Source organism: Hemicordylus capensis, chromosome 17 (assembly GCF_027244095.1).
Source record: "Hemicordylus capensis ecotype Gifberg chromosome 17, rHemCap1.1.pri, whole genome shotgun sequence".
Taxonomy (NCBI): domain Eukaryota; kingdom Metazoa; phylum Chordata; class Lepidosauria; order Squamata; family Cordylidae; genus Hemicordylus; species Hemicordylus capensis.
Window position 1 is genome coordinate 185801 of NC_069673.1, and position 15941 is coordinate 201741.

Genomic DNA, 15941 nt, shown 5'->3' on the forward strand with positions numbered 1-15941 from the left:
TCCTAGAGAGGGGGGGTGGGGGGGCTGCATAACAGGAGGCACACAACACCATGCCCTTACACACACACACACACACACACACACACACACACACACACACACACACACACTCCAGATCCATCCATCGAGTATGCCTCACATCACCGTCAGGGAAGGGGAGCTGCATACTCTTTATCTGTTTATAGCATGTTTATCTTGACCTTATTCCAAGGAGCTCAGGCCAGCAAACATGGGCCCTGTCCCAATGTACACTGCCAACACAACAACCCTGTGAGGTAGGTTAGGCTGAGAGATAGTGACTAACTCCAAGTTCCCCAGATAGCTAAGTTGCAGCAGAGGCGAGGAGCATATGGGGGGGGTTTGACAAGTGGGGAGGGGGGCATTTTTGAAGTGTTTTTCTTTTCTTTTCAAAAATGGTGAGGTGCTTTTTGGCTGGTCCCTTGCTCCTAGCTGACTGTGTGTGCCATAAGCAGAGAGCAGATGCAGAACTGGGGGTGGGGAGGCACTCCTCTGTCAGAGGGCAGCTGCACCCAATACATGGTTCCGTGTTGACAGAGCCTCTCAGGGTGGGTCCCCAAGTGAAGACAGAAAGGGTTGGAGCCTTCCCAAAGTGAGAGAAGTGTCTGGCTGCTCACCTGGCCCCACGGAAAGGCTTGGGAGGGCCAGGGGGAAGGGCCAGGCAGAAATCAAAATGGTCCGTCTTTGGGACCATAAGCTGGGAGGAAGGAGACAGCACATTTTGGAAGCCTGCAAAAGAGGGAGGGGGCCTTCTAGCCCCAGGATGGGGAGAGGGCCGCAGTCACCCCTTGCAACTGATGAGAAGATTGGGGAGGAGATCAGACCGGCCCTCTTCTGCCTGGCTTGGCCAAGATATATACAAGAAAGCTGAGAAGGCTGTGGAGGAAGATGTCGGGGTGGATCCTGCACTCTCCAGCTTGGGTCCAGAGAGGTGTGGTTATAATTGCACAAGGAGGGGGACACGAGGGTCCTACCCGCACTGCCTGGGGGCAGCCTCTTCTTCACTCTCCCCCCAGCCTCCCTGACTCAGTGGCTAAGCCTGGGGAGCGTGTGATAGGATTTGCACAGGAGCAAGAGAATAAGAACATCAGCACAGCCCTGCTGGAGGCCCCTCTAGTCCAGCCTCCTGTTTCACACAGTGGCCCACCAGATGCCACTGGAAGCCACAGGCAGGAGGGGAGGGCATGGACTTTCTCCTGCCGTTGCTCCCCTGCAACTGGGATTGAGAGGCATCGTGCCTCTGAGGCTGGAGGTGGCCCACAGCCATCAGACTCGTAGCCACTGATAGACCTGTCCTCCATGAATCTGTCTAAGCCCCTTTTAAAGCCATCCAAGCTGGTGGCCATCACCACATCCCATTCAAGAGAATGCCGGAATATTTTGTTTTTCACCATGTCCATAGAGTTCTTCTGCTGAAAAGACATGGTGGGAGGGGAAAAGACAAAGGTGCCCCCCACCCCGCAGGACTCACCCTTGGTTCTTGTCCCTTGCTACACCCTGCTCAGGGGTCTCCATAAGAGGCCCGTCCCACACAGCACTCCTCCAGATGGTTCCAGCAAAGCAGAGAAGTCTTGGGACTTCTGGAGGAAAGGCCACAATCCCCTCCCAAGACCACTTTCACTTCTGTCTGACCCCAAAGATGGCAGCTAGTTAAGATTTTGCGCATGAAACCACATCCATCGACTCAAGACTCCAGTTAATATATTTTCCATACAGCATTTTAAATTATACGTCTAAATGAGTCCAATAAATTACAGATAATAAAATTCCCTGCACATAATTTTACAGCTGAAAAGGAGCCTCTAAAGAAATATTTTCCCTGCCACCACCTCTGTTCCCATACTTCGCCATATAACATTTATTCTAATATTAAAATGGCAGCTGCTCTATAAATTGTGAATCATTAACGCACTTCATTGATTTCTTTCCCTCCTCCTCCTCCTCTGCCGCCAGCAGTCTTGGGCAGCGGCGATGTGTGTGAAGAGCAGTCCATTGGATGGAGATTCATAAGCTATTTGCGGGTCAAAGACCGGGACCCCGGCTGCTTGAGCTTCTATCAGCCCCAAGCGGGTCGATGCTCAGAGATAGATTGGATGGTTGGAGGCTACCACGGAGTAAGCGGACGGAGAAACAATTAGCGGCACCACCAGGCGGGTTCCTTGGCTAAGTGACTGGCAGAGGAGACGGGTGTGTGTGTGTGTGTGTGTGAGTGTGCTGGAGAGTTGGTGGGCACCGGAGAGGGAGGTGGCGGCTTCCACGCCTAGGCAAAGGGGCTCTGCCTCAGTAGCTTGTTGTGCATGTCTCTTAGGCAGGGGCTCCTTCTGGGCCAGCCTCCCCTCGACAGCGACACCTGTGGCAACCTCCTTAGTGACTAGTAGCCCTGCATCTCTCCAAAGGGGCTGCTGGCCAGGAGTTGGGAGCCTCCAGGTGCTCCTGACTAACCCCAGCAACTGCAGCTGGGGCAACAGGGATGTGGTGGGTGGGTTAGGGTTGCCAGGGGTGGTTACCAGCCCCCCACCCACGGCCCCATTCAAGGTGGTGCTCTCAGCTGCCAGGGCCTGCCTCCTTCATGAGTTGCCCCACACTCCGCCAAGAAGGCATCATGGCGAATGCAGACATTGTGTGGCCACTGGCCCCTTGGCCAGGCGCATGGAGTGACCGTCCAGGCAGGAGTCACGGGGATCCAAAGAGGAGCCTTGCAAGTGCCCCTGGGAGAGGCAGCAGGACTCGCCAGGCCTTGGGGTTGCTCTCCTTTGCTTGGGCCAGCCCAGGGTGCCCGCTGGGGGAGAACCAAGGACCTCCCAAGGAGACACTTCGAAGCCCAAGAAGCACCATCCACATGATCCAGACCTGAGTCAGATCTGGGGATCAAGGTCTCTCCCCCCAATCCACTTTCCAAAGCTGTCATCAGAAGCAGCTTTCACATGAACTGCAGCAGAGACCTCTTTCTCTGGAGGGGTCTTCTCCTGCTCAGAAGGAAATGTCTGAGCCAGAGGTGCCACCAGGCCTGATCCTTCCAAACAATAGGAAGTGCTCGTTCCATGCAAACCTCTTATCAACCGTGATCCCACTTCACGCAGAGGGCAGGTGGGGAAACCTCCTGTGCATTGCTGCAGAACAATATCAGGTGGGGGAGATATTCTCTATCCAGATAATGCGAAGACCTGAGAATAAGAGGTATTAAAATACTGAAAGGCAGTGGCCCTATTTGGGGGCTGGAGCACTCAGGGAAATTGCTTGCTTGTTTATAGATTCTGTTTAGTGGGGGCTCTTTCTTTGCAAGATTACATCTCACGGGTGTCCTGGCAGTGGTCTGAAGGCGAGATGAGCAGCGAGGAGATGGACAAGCTCCGGGATCCCCATGAAAGCTGTTCTGAACTCTGGGGTGGGGGGGGGGGAGAGGGGCAGGGTGGACATCAAATAAAATAAGGACATCCCACTTCGGAGGAGGCGGCAGCGGCAGCCATAGCTTTGGGATGTCTACTGGACTTTGCCAGCTACTGGCAACCAAGAGTCTGCTCTGCACCTTGACCATTTGGGGTGGGGAAGGGATTGGAGGGGTTGCTTTGATGATGTCTTCTGTTCTGGGCAGCTCTCCAGTCGTGCTAACAGTGGCACAGAGGGCCTCGGAAGATCCCCAAAACAAGATTGTGCAGGCTGAGGAAACGGCCATGAGGGAGGGCAAAGCAGACACAATTCCTAGGCAGCTGTGCTCTGGAAACCCAGACGCCCCTGCTGGAGGCTTCCTTTATCAGGACTGACCCACCAACGTAACACAAAGCAGTGAGCAAGTTTGCAGATCCTCCAGGACTCTTCTTCAGGGTGGAGATTCAGCAAAACAGGGAGCTGGGGAGCAAGAAAAAGCTGGGGTGGCTGCTGTTGAAGCCCCAAAGCCTGCAGCTTGTAAGGAAGTTGGAGCACGGAAGGTGCCAGCCAGGTGGATTTCCTGCGAGGGGCAAAACAGGCCTGCTGGCCCCAAGGCTTTGAGAGCATAAAATCCACCACGGCTCTGCTGGTGGTGTGGCCAGACTTTGGTTCCCCAGATGTTGGGCCCCCAGGACTCCCTGCACCCCAGATGGTGCAAGGGGTCCTCGAATCAGGCCCATCAGGCATAGCCCTGGCCCACCATTCAAGCCCTGGCTTAGGGGGCGTTTGGATCAGATGGGTCAGCCCGTTTTCACCTCTCTGCCTGCCCTTGGGACGTCCTTGTGGAATCGCTTCATTAGCATGAAGAATGCATCTTGAGCCCACTACATACATGGGTCCAATGTATTATCGTCTCATATATTTTCTGACATAACCACAGATCTTGATTGTTATACACTGAGGTCACTGACAAGTAATATATTCAATCTGTTAAATTATTAGGGGGATAAATAATTTGGGTTCTGGCTGAACTATGAACCTTTACCTTTTCCCCCGACAGACGGGCTGCTCCTTCTAAGCTCGCCATCCCTGGAATAGTAATTCCATTAGGGTTATGAGTGCAGCTGTACATATGCAAGAGCCTCCAATACAATTTCTTTATGGAGATAGGCAATAGGAATATTAAACTTTAAGCCAAAAGAGGATGTAATTTAACCTGCATGATTTATTATAGACACAAATCCTTTACCATAGCAGAGGATAACCAATTAGTAATATAAGATTCCATAAACAATCCATATATTTAAAAAAATCAAATGCATTCCTTGATTTAATGAAATTGGGATTTGACTGTTGCCTACTGACAATTTTTGTCCTTTATTCTTGAGCAGAAAAATCCAGATCCCTCCACCATGGATTTAGATTATCTTTTTCCTGGCTTTCCTCCACACTAGCCTCGCCACAACTGTTAGGCATTGATTGATGTAGCTCATTCACTCTACCGTGTTTTTTTCCTGTGAAAATCCATGATTAAGCTTTGTTAAGAAGCTACTTTGCATAATTAGATGTAAAAAAAGGAGCAGTTTCCAAGCAGCAATGAAAAAAGAATTTGCACCCATTCTAACCAAGAGTGGGGTGATAACCTGGAAAGTTTCCCTGAACTGTCCTTCCTGAAATGAGCAGGAGATGCTCAAGAGCATAGTGGACGGAGCTGGTGGATTCCCCAGCAAGGAGCCCACTCGCTGGCATCAGGCACCCCCATGACGGGCACACAGCCTGCCCAAACCAACCAGCCAATCAGCAGCCTCCAGGAACCCAGAAGGACAGAAGAATGCCCCAAGCCAGAGGAGGAAGCCCAACAAGTGGGTGGACCAAAGCCACAGGCTCAAGCCCTCCTTTCTCCCCAGGACTGCAGCTCCCATGAGGAAAGGACCTCAGGCCTGTCAGCTCAAAAAGGATGCACCTCACGTAAGGTCTAGTTGGCCCTCAGATGATGGTGCAGAAGCACATCTTCTGAAGGGGAGTTTAATGGAGAGGGGTGGAGAAACCCCCTTTCACTTATGGTATAGAAAGTGTTTCTATAAAACTTGGGGCCGGGGCCGGTCTGCTTGTTCTTTGTGAAGCACCCAGCACACAAATACACAAATACAAATACATGCCAAAATCCATGTAGGGAAGGGAGCCATCTCAAAGGGACACAGCGCTCAAACCCTGAAGGACTCACGCCCAGGTGGCCACCCTGCCTTGAGAGCAAGTCCTTTGGAGTTCCCCTCCCCAGTTCTTTTGAGCTGCAGATCTCTCCCTGTGCAATCCCCTTGGCAAAGAGGTGTGTGGCACAGCACCATGTTCAAGGCCACTTTTGCACTGGTTCAGCCTTCGCACAACTGCTGCTTGATCCAAGCAGAGGCCAGTTTCCATCCAGGTGAAGAAGCTCTCTGGTCATACCAGTCCACTCTCCATTCACTTTAAGCAGTGTAGATGTGTGACACACACTGGGCAATGTGGCCCGTTGTGTCTAGTCATGCTCTGCAATCCCTGCAGATGTTTTGCCTAGCTGGGATCTGCATATTAATTTCAGTTTCAGTTTGAGGCAAGATTAGGCAACAACTCCAGTTTGTACAATTAGGCCCAGAAGATCAGCACCCAAAAGAAGCAGCAGCTGTTACAGAATAACACTTCTAATCTCCAGTAGTCCAAAACCTTCTTGAAGGTCCCCCTCCAACCGGCCTGTGATGTGACTCCAGATTTTTAGCACTTCTGTTATTTATATGCCCCTTTTCAACAAAAAGTTCTCAAAGCAGTTTTCACAGAAAAAGAATCAAAAATAAGGTATAAAGTGCATCTGTTTAGCCCAATTTTATGTATGAGGAACTGAGGCCAAGGGAGCCATCTGCCACAGCTGACAAAATATCCATGAAGAAAGGGGCACATTCAGTCCCCACAAATCCATACCAAGGAATCTCATACCAAGGACAAGGGACATTCCTTGATATTGCCAAAGCTGTTGGAGCCTGCAGGCCTGAGGCCACCTATGATGGGCATTCCCCACCTTGGAGATGCCCAGAAATTACGAATGACAACAGCCATCATCGCCAGCCATGATGGCCAAGACTGGGAGTGCCTGATCTATGAAATCAGTTGGTCATTCCCAGAAGGCTGAAAGGCAGAACAGATCTGGCTTTGCTGCAGCAAAGATCCAGGATTTAAACATGAGCAGTCTATTTTCAAGCTTTCCACCAGCTTGGCTGTCTTCATGGTGGGCAGGTCTATCAATGGCGACTAGTCTAGTGGCTGTGGGCCACCTCCAGCCTCAGAGGCATGATGCCTCTCAATCCCAGTTGCAGGGGAGCAACAGCAGCAGGAGAGAGGGCAGGCACCTACCTCTTGCCTGTGGGCTCCCCAGAGGCATCTGGTGGGCCACTGTGTGAAGCAGGATGCTGGCCTAGATGGGCCTTGTACTTGATCCAGCAGGGCTGTTCTTGTCTTCTTATGGCTGCCAACAAACTTTCCAGAAAGCCTAATGGGAGAAAAGGAATGAGTTCTGTGGAGCCAAACATCTCTGTTTCTGCTGAGATCACACATCTTCTTTCCCCCCAGACTAAGCCCTCCACTTGGAAACTTTTGTTTGGGAGTCTGCATTTTTCATTCAACCCTTTTGTCTTCCTCGAAATTAAACCACGTAAGCATTTTTGATCCACCATCCATCAAAGGGCTTTGCAAAAAAAATAATACAAGCCCCTCGTTCTAAGGATCTCAATCTCAGTGCATGTAAACGATCAATCCCTTCCACCCCATAATCGTCCACATTACTTTGGTCACATTGGAAGAACATTAATTTCAAAAACCACTAATAGGAAAGAAGCTCTTTAAACCAGCAATGAGATAAATGAGATCTCGCGAGGTGACCTTTCTCCATACCACAAAGACATTGAATCATTTTAGCGTTATTTACATTTTCAGCCCTCCTTAAGAAAATGTTGACAAGGCTTTCAGCAGGAGTGTAATGGATCTCCGGCCCCATCCATGGGGGGGGGGGGAAGCAGCACCCAGTTGGGTCTCTTTGTGCACTGGGGGCAGCGGTGGGGGGGCTGCAATTAATGGAGGCTTCATAAGGGGAACTTTCATTAGCCTGACTCGGTGAGCGCTTCTTGGCCCGACACCTTCCCCGAGACAAAGTAATCTGCGTTATTTTTTACTGCCAACACAAGCTCTCTTGGCCATCTGTTTCGTCTTCTGCAGAAATGAAACTCTGTCACTATTACCAGCCAGCCTGGTAAATGGATGCTGGAGTTGGCCTGGGTTTTATAATGAAATTGATCGGATGCCTCCCTCCCACGTGAGACCCACGCTTGCCCTGCAAGGGAGGCGGAGGCCGAATGCTCAGCAGCAGACCCCACCCACGGAGCAAGCACTCCCCCCCTCTTGGCCTGCAGGGAGGCACCCTGGGCGGAGGCCAGTCTTTGGGTATCTTGGGGTCAGGGGTGCACACAGCGGGGGTGGGGGGGGGAAGGGGGCCCCTCCCCTTGGTGAACCGCGGGGGCCAAGCTCAGGCAAAAGAGCCTCGCATTCTGCAATGCTTCCTTTCCAGTGTGGAATACAGGAGCAAGTTGGGAAGATGGAAAAATAACTAGATGCCCCTTTGCTCAGAGCCTTTGTGAGGGCAAGGCACAACTGGGCATAGGCCACCCGCAAGTTTTCTCCACAGGAACTTCTGAGCAGGAGCAGTCTATCTGAGCAGGAGAAACTTGGCATTTCATCAGCAGTACCCTTAAAGGTCCACAGATAATAATAAGGTGTGGCTGCATTTGCAGTACTGTCTGTGTGCAGTTTGGGTCACCATTTATTATTATTATTATTATTATTATTATTATTATTATTATTATTATTAATTCAATTTCTATACCGCCCTTTCAAAAATAGCTCAGGGTGGTTTACACATCTCTCATTTCCAGATGCTCATGCCAGGCAATAGCAAAAGATCAGCACCTTGTCTCAAGCCTCAACTCTTAGACATCCAAAAAGAAACTGGCAGAGTTCCCCACGGAGGGGGGGGGGGGGGCTCAGTCGGGCCCATGCTGTCTGCTCCGTGGTTCTGTGGAGCCTCCCAGGGCCAAGTCAGAGTCAGCAACCTGCCTACTAATTCAAGCCTTGCTAAAGAGACCGGCTCTCCTCCCAGGAAAGGACTCCTCGCTTCCCGACATTTGCCACTAATCACCTTAGCAGAACCAGAGTCCAGAAGCGCAGCGTTTTGCATCTCTCTCTGAGAAAAGGAGGCGCTCCCCCTGCACAAGAGAGATCCCAGGACAAGCCAGGGCTGTTCTTTGACAAAAGGCTCCGTGAAACCTGCCAGCCAGGAGTCACACACTCTTCACAACACCACACACACTGAAACCAGGTGGCGGCGCGGGGCGGGAGGGGGGAGGAACCCTTTCCAAATGGCCTCACTTCAAGGTGGCTCCTCCTGGGATCGTGGGCAGCAGTTTGCGCTCAGCCCCCTGATGTCACCCCAGACCTGCCCAGGCGCCTCCCTCTGAGGATGCCTCAGGACTAGCCCCGGCCGCTGGGGGTGCGCAGGAGGGCGGTGGGGCTGGCTGGGGGTCTCTCTGCAAGCCGGGTGCCAGCCTCTGCTCCCTCCTGGGCCTTTCACAGCCCTGTGGCTGGCAAGCGGAGACCAACGTGTGCCAATCGCCTCTCGCCTTTCCTGCCCTTCCGGCCAGGAGCGCAGGGCAGAGGACCTGCCTCAGTCTCTCTTACACCTCCGGCACCTGCCTGCCTGCCCAAGGGGGCGGGGTGTGGCTGGGAGTTCCGCTGCTGCTCCCGCCCTTCAGGCGCCACGAGGGGCCCCTTCGCCTTCCCACTGCCAGCCTGCTCTGAGCTAGTGGAGCTGGAGCCCAGGAAGGAGGGAGGCGGCGGCTGCAGCTGGGACCCCCGGACCCACTTCCCCCCACTGCCCAAGGGAGGCTGGCGCTTGCTCGCTTCAGCACCTCTGGCTGGCTGGCGAGAGTCTCCCCTCACGAGCCTCGGATTTGTGAAGCACCTTTGCTAACCCCAGCAGCGGACACGGGGACACCCCCCCCTCCCCACCCCGGGGCTCAGAGGCTGGCCGAGCTGCTTCCCGGGACCTGCCTTCGCGCTGGCTTGGGACCACACCGCGGCGGCACCGCCCGGCCAGGGCTGCTCCCAAGGGCTCCTCGCTGCTGCTGCAGCACCTCCGTTTGTCCGATGCTCTTGACACGCGGCTTCCTGGCCTAGAGAGCAGCCCTTTCCCTTAAGGGCCAGCCGCAGCAGCGCTTCCCAGCTTAATTGAGGTTTCACGCCGCCTTGCAAGGCCAGCTGGGCACAGCAGGCTGGATCTTATCTGGGAGCCGTTCGAGCCTCCCTTGGGGACACTTAGCAGTTTATAAATCTGTCAGGGCCGCAGCACTGATGGCGATGGAGGCTCTCGCCATGAAACGCATTGAAGGGGGCAGCTCCACATGCAGCCCCGCAGATACAAATCAGCATTCAAAACCCGCAGGTGCCGCGTGGGAGGTGCGTTGTGGGGCAGCGGGGGGGGGGTCTGCTGGGGGTTTAGTTTCGCTCCTCCAGACAAGAGGCCTAGCCACGCGAAGCACATGCCCTGTGCCAAAGTGTATTTGCCCTTTCTCTGTTTACAAATTCCAAGGCAGAAGAGAGGCAAATATGATGAATTTTTCCGCCTTTGTTGCTTCAGCCTTTTCTGAATCAGGGAGCTTTTTACCAGGGGCAAAGAGCCATTTCCAGGAGGTATTCCACCCTCCTCTTTTAGGGGCACCAAGGAGGCATTTGCCTAGTCTCGGCAAAGATGGGTGCCCCTGGGTGTTGTGTGCTGGGCAGGCTCGCAGTCCTGCCTGCCGTGTGGGTGGCTTCCGGCTTCCTGGGGGTAGTAGCCCAGGTCCAACATACAGCCCCTGCCGTCTTATGGGCTCTACTCACATCACACTGGCTAATCCATTTTCGGAAGGGCAGTAGATAAATCACATCCGATAAATCATGTGATGATGTGTGAGCCAGGCAGGCCTTGTGGGCAGCAGCGGCTACTCTGCGGGGTGGCATTTTATCGGCCGAGGCGCTGCCTGCCTGTGAGGGTCCGTTCAGGCATCGTGTTTGTGTGCGGGAGGCGCAGAAGCCTGAAGGAGGCCCACCTTGAGAAGAAACTGGGGCGGGTGACTGCAAGGCAAAGCACGCAGCAAACATCTGCAGGCAGAGGTCAAGCCTGAGACCAGTCTGTGACTCGGTGTAGGAGATAACGTTGAAACCACTTTTCATTTTAATCCCATGTTTTCAACTGCACCGCGTCTCTGGCTTCTGCAGAGGTCAGCCCAAACACGGGAGCACCGCACTGGCCAATGGGCTAGGAGACGGCGGCGCCATTTTCTCCCTTGCTGCATCAAGGACCAGAGCCTGCCTTTGTCCAAAGAGCCGGAGTTGCGGGAAAGGGCCGGGACCCACACCCCACGACGGGGCGGCCCTGTCCTGGAAGGCGCTCACGCCTGGGAAGTGGCTCGTCTTTCCGCCGACTCTCTAGTCCCTGGGCAGGGCTCCCCCCACATGATGCTCGCCTCAGCCCAACAAGTCGCCAGCTGATGGTTGAGGCCCAGGGAGAGCGAGGCGGCCGCCGTCCCCAGAGTCCTGGGCGGCTGCTGCCCGGCATCTTGTCGCTTCATTAGGCACCAAATTGTTACATTAATTCTAACTGCTCTGTGGAGATGTAACTGTCAGGAGTGATTTACTTCCCTCCAGCTGACGGGGAGACTTTTACAAGCTTCTCTGCAAGCGCTGGAGGGAAGGAGGCGTGGGGCGGGGCGGGGTGGGGGGGCAGGTGGCCTCGTTTGTATTCATGGATGTGGGGCTTGATGGGCGCAGCAAGTGGGAGGTGCTGGGTTTAATCTTCCCCTTAGAGACTGCGGGGGAACTTGAGTCCACTTGAATAATAACTGGCTGGCCAGAAGGTGGGGGGGGGGTGATGGTGGTGGTGGTGGGGGCTCCCAATCAAAACAGTCACCATAAACTGTAAGTGCTTAAGCCTCACAAATGTGGTGGGTTTGTATGTCAAATCCCCCTTTTATTACAGCGCCCTTTATAATCCCATCAGCTAGAGTCCCAGCCATCACCATCAGAGAGCCAGAAGATGATCAAGAAGACGGTCCATATTCTTTCCCACAATGCATTGCGTTAAGACAGGATCACTCAACAAGGCCGAGTCAGGAATGAAGAAGCACTTTTCTAGTTTAGCACTCGCAGCATTTTGGGCACATCTTAGCATCTAGGCTTACCCTGGTTGCAGGCAGACAAAGGCGGGGTCAGATCCAAGAACAGAAAACGGAGTCTGGTTGAAAAACAGACTTCTGATTCCGTGTCACAAGACTGCCCCCAAGGGAGAGGGGCTGCCTGCCACCCCATACAGGATTCCTGGCCATTGGCCAAGGGGTTGAGCTGCCACAGAAGCCCAGCGGCTCCAGCTGTCCAGCTTGGGTTTCGTGCCGTCTCTGTAGGTCCAGTTGCTACAAACAAGACAGGCCCAGCCCCCGGGCAGAATCACGGCAGCAGCTGCCCTCCTCCCGAGATGACCCCCAGCCAAGAAGGATGGTTGGGGCCTGGGCTGCCCTGCAAGGGGAAAGCTCCCCTCCCCTCCCCTCCCCACACCACCCCACCCCACCCCGCTCCCCTGGCCGTCGTCTTGGTCTTCTTGAGGAGCTCTCCAGGGCTGCCACTCACCCTGGACGTCACCCAGCCCCCTGTGGGATGAGTAGGCGGTGGCTGGAGCCTCCCTCCGCCCCCTTGCATAGCCCCAGCCAGCCCTACACCGCCCGCCCCCCAGTCCCCTCATCTGGGCCCTCATCAGGCCAGCTGCCTGTTCTCTCTCTGTGACCTCAGGCTCTGCACACGCTTCCCCAGCCGGACTTTTCAAAGGTTTTCTATAACGGGCCATTGATCACAATCAAGCCATCCATCCATCCATCCATCCAAATGTCCCCACTGCTGCTTTTTTTGAACTGGGAATGCCCATATCAAGTAGGATGCCGCCTCTCTGCCACCTCCCCCCGCCCCGGCCACCCTTGCTTTTGGCAGGAGGGCCCACAGCTCAGTGGCAGCCCCCCCCCCACTTTGCCTGCAGCAGAGGGTCCCAGGTCCAGTCCCTGGCAACATCTCCAGGGCTGGGAAGGACCCCCTGAGACCCAAACGCTGGAAAGCTGCTGCCAGTCAGTGTAGACCATGCTGAGCTGGATGATTCAAGGGCCTGACCCAGGAGAAGGCAGCTCCCTGTGTTCATCGCACAAAGACGAAATCATCTCCCAGCGGGTCGAGAGCACCCCAGTGGAGGTTGTGCTTGCCCCTGGTCCTGACTGCTGCCTGTTGCCCAGCAAGTGACCCATAGCCATTGGCTGAGGTGTTGTGATGTCACAGAAGCCCCCTGAAGGAGGGCCTCCTCTTTCCCCAGCAGAGCTCTTTTGGGGTGGGGGCATCCAGGCTTGAGGCTTCAGGGTGTGTGCGGGGGGGGGGAGGTGAGGAGGAGCTTGCTCTCCTTTGTAGAGCTCATTAGGCACCCTCCACCAACACACCGGGCATTTCCAGGGAAGCCAGACGAGCCTTCAGACTTTGGTGGTGGGCTGGTGCCTCTTGAGAGATTAAGCCTTGTGAGAGGAAGCCAGCTTGGGATCGAATGCTGCAGGACCACAGGAGCCTCTAACAAGTCGGTGTGTGTGGCTGTGTGTGTGGGTGTGTGTGTGCCTGCTCTCCACACACACGCACACACACACACCCGTGCACCAGTGGGTTGTGTACTGGCCGCTCCTGCTGCCCACCTGCTGCGTCCTTCCCCTTGCTGGCGGCTGTCAAGTTTGCACCTGGCTGAGAAGTGCTCGGTGGGTGATCCGGCGGGCTTAGCAGCTCTCCTGGGCACATCCGTCTGGGCTGGGCTTCTCGCGTTCTCCACTCTGGCTCCTGGGTGTTGGGTTACCCACTTGCTCCTTGGTGACGAGGGTCAAACAGTCCCAGCTCTTTCAGCTGGAATAAATAGATTACAGCCGGGGAAGAAAACAAGGGCAGGGAACCAGCGAGCAGCAGCCGGGTGGCCGTGAGGCCCGGGGAGCCAGGCGGGCGGGGGGGGGGGGGGCTGCTGCTGCTGCTGCTGCTGCTGGGAGTCAGGAGACAAGCCTGGCCAAGGAGAGGAAGGCCGGGGGGGCCCTCGGCCCGCAGGAGCCCCTGCACAGGAGGGGCTTCCCCTGGGTGGCCAGGGCCTTCCCAAAGCCCCAGACTCGGGCTCCCCATTTCTGTCTGCCCCATGGAGTCTATCTGCCCCCACCCCCACCCCCCAGGTGCCCCAGAAGTTGCTCCAGTTGCCTGGCCAGCCCCGAGTCCCACCCTTGGCCGGCTGCAGCTATTGGGGGGAAGCGCTGTTGTCGCTCTGGGTCTTGCATCAGGACCTTGGGCTGGTTTTAGCTGCGGGTTTGAATGTTGCGGAGTATTGTTGGTGCTGGTGCTGTTTTCTGGGTTCCTAGGGCAGCATCCTATTTGCCACCATGGTCCACCAGATGCCTCCAAGAAGCCCACAGGCCAGAGCTCAGGGCATGCCCTCGCTCCCCTGCAACTGGTACTCAGGGGTATCCTGCTTCTAAGCCTGGCAGCAGCCAGTAGCCATCAAGACTAGTAGCCCTGAGTAGGCTGGTTCTCCCTGTCTTTGTCTTTTAAAGCCATCCAAGCTGGTGGCCATCACCACATCCCGTGTGGCAGAGAATGCGCGGTGTGAAAAAGGGACTTCCTTGTGTTGGCCCTAAATCTCCTGGCCACCAGTTTCATGGGGTGACCCCTGGTGAGAGAGGGAGAAAAAGGTCTAGATAGTCCAGAGTTTGACCCATTAGGAAGCAGAGTCCTGCATTCAAAACTTAAATAGGCAAGAACCTTTGCTTCACCAGTGGGAGGCCCCAGACTCACTCCCTGGCAGCATCTCTAGGTAGGGCTGAGGAAGACTCCTGCCTGGAACCTGCTGCCTGTCTGTGTCGAGCAGACCATACTGAGCGGGATGGACACAGCAGAAGGGAGCGTCCTCTTTATTTGAACATTCTCAACGTAGCACCTCTTGAACTGCAGCAGTTAACCTTTTATTTCCTCCTACCTTCTTTTCCATAAATGGATGCATTCCCCACACTGATGTCACTGGCATGCATTTAGCAAAATATTCCATTAATCTTTAGCTGACAAATTTATTGAAAGTCTTAAAGGTATTTGATTAGAGAGAAAGAGACACCAGACATACACATAACCTACAGTTAATATTCAGTTTTACAGGTTATGATATACATATTGTTTTACCTTTCTTCAAATCAGCTTCACGATGGTCTGCTGTGAGAACACACAAAATGCAGAGTGCGATGGTGAGTTAATGTTGTAAAAATATTGTGGGGTTACAAGAGGCGAGCCAGAGACTCTTCAACAGTCCTGAATAAATGAGTTGGGCAAAACCCAGATGCATGGGGAAGTATTTGGCAACCAGACAGAAAGGTGCAAACGCCAGGATGTTTTTTGCTAGGACGTGGGGTGTGTGTGTGGCGTGGGCATGCTGCAGCAGCACCCCATGAGTCTTCCCAACACCACGGAACAAAAAACACCTCCACAGGAATAAACAAACCCACAAAACTAGCGAGATCTCAGCTGGGGACAACCCAAAGTCCTTCTGTGGCAGCAAGAAAAATGAAAGAAGATGGGAAGGAACTCAGCTGCAGCAAAGCCGAGTCAATTAATTGGTTAGAGTATCCAATTTGAAATGTTTTGATCATCTGAAAAGGTACCCCAATTAATTGGGCAGATTTTTAAAACAGTTAAATTGTTTTTAATGCACTTATTTAAAAATCTAGCTGGCCCCAGCACCATCTGAGGAGAGGCCTTCTCTCCTGCAAGAGAGAAAAGAGAGGATGCCGGCTGTGACACACATTCCTGCATCACCTCAGTACAAAGAAAGGAAGCTCTCTCCTCCTCCTCCTCCTCCTCCTCCTCCTCCTCCTCCTCCTCCTCCTCCTCCTCCTCCTCCTCCTCCTCCTCCTCCTCCTCCTCCTCCTCCTCCTCTTCTTCTTCTTCTTCTTCTTCTTCTTCTTCTTCTTCTTCTTCTTCTGTCAATGCCGGTTGCACAGGTGAGTTCATGGTCAAAAACTCACACACTTAATTGACCAAGTGGTTGCCCTGAACCTTTCCAGCTAATGGGAGGAGAGCTGGTCTTGTGGCGGCAAGCATGAACGGTCCCCTTTGCTAAGCAGGGTCCATTCTGGCTTGCATTTGAATGGGAGCCTCAATATGAGCACTGCAAGATATTCCCCTCAGGGGATGGGGCCACTCTGGGAAGAGCAGAAGGTTCCCAGTTCCCTCCCTGGCAGCATCTCCAAGAGAGGGCTGAGAGAGACTCCTGCCTGCAACCTGGGAGAAGCCGCTGCCAGTCTGTGAAGACAATACTGAGCTAGATGGACCAAGGGTCTGACTCAGTATATGGCAGCTTCCTATGTTCCTATGTGTTGTAGTCCAACAGCTAAGAGTTCTTGAATCAGGTG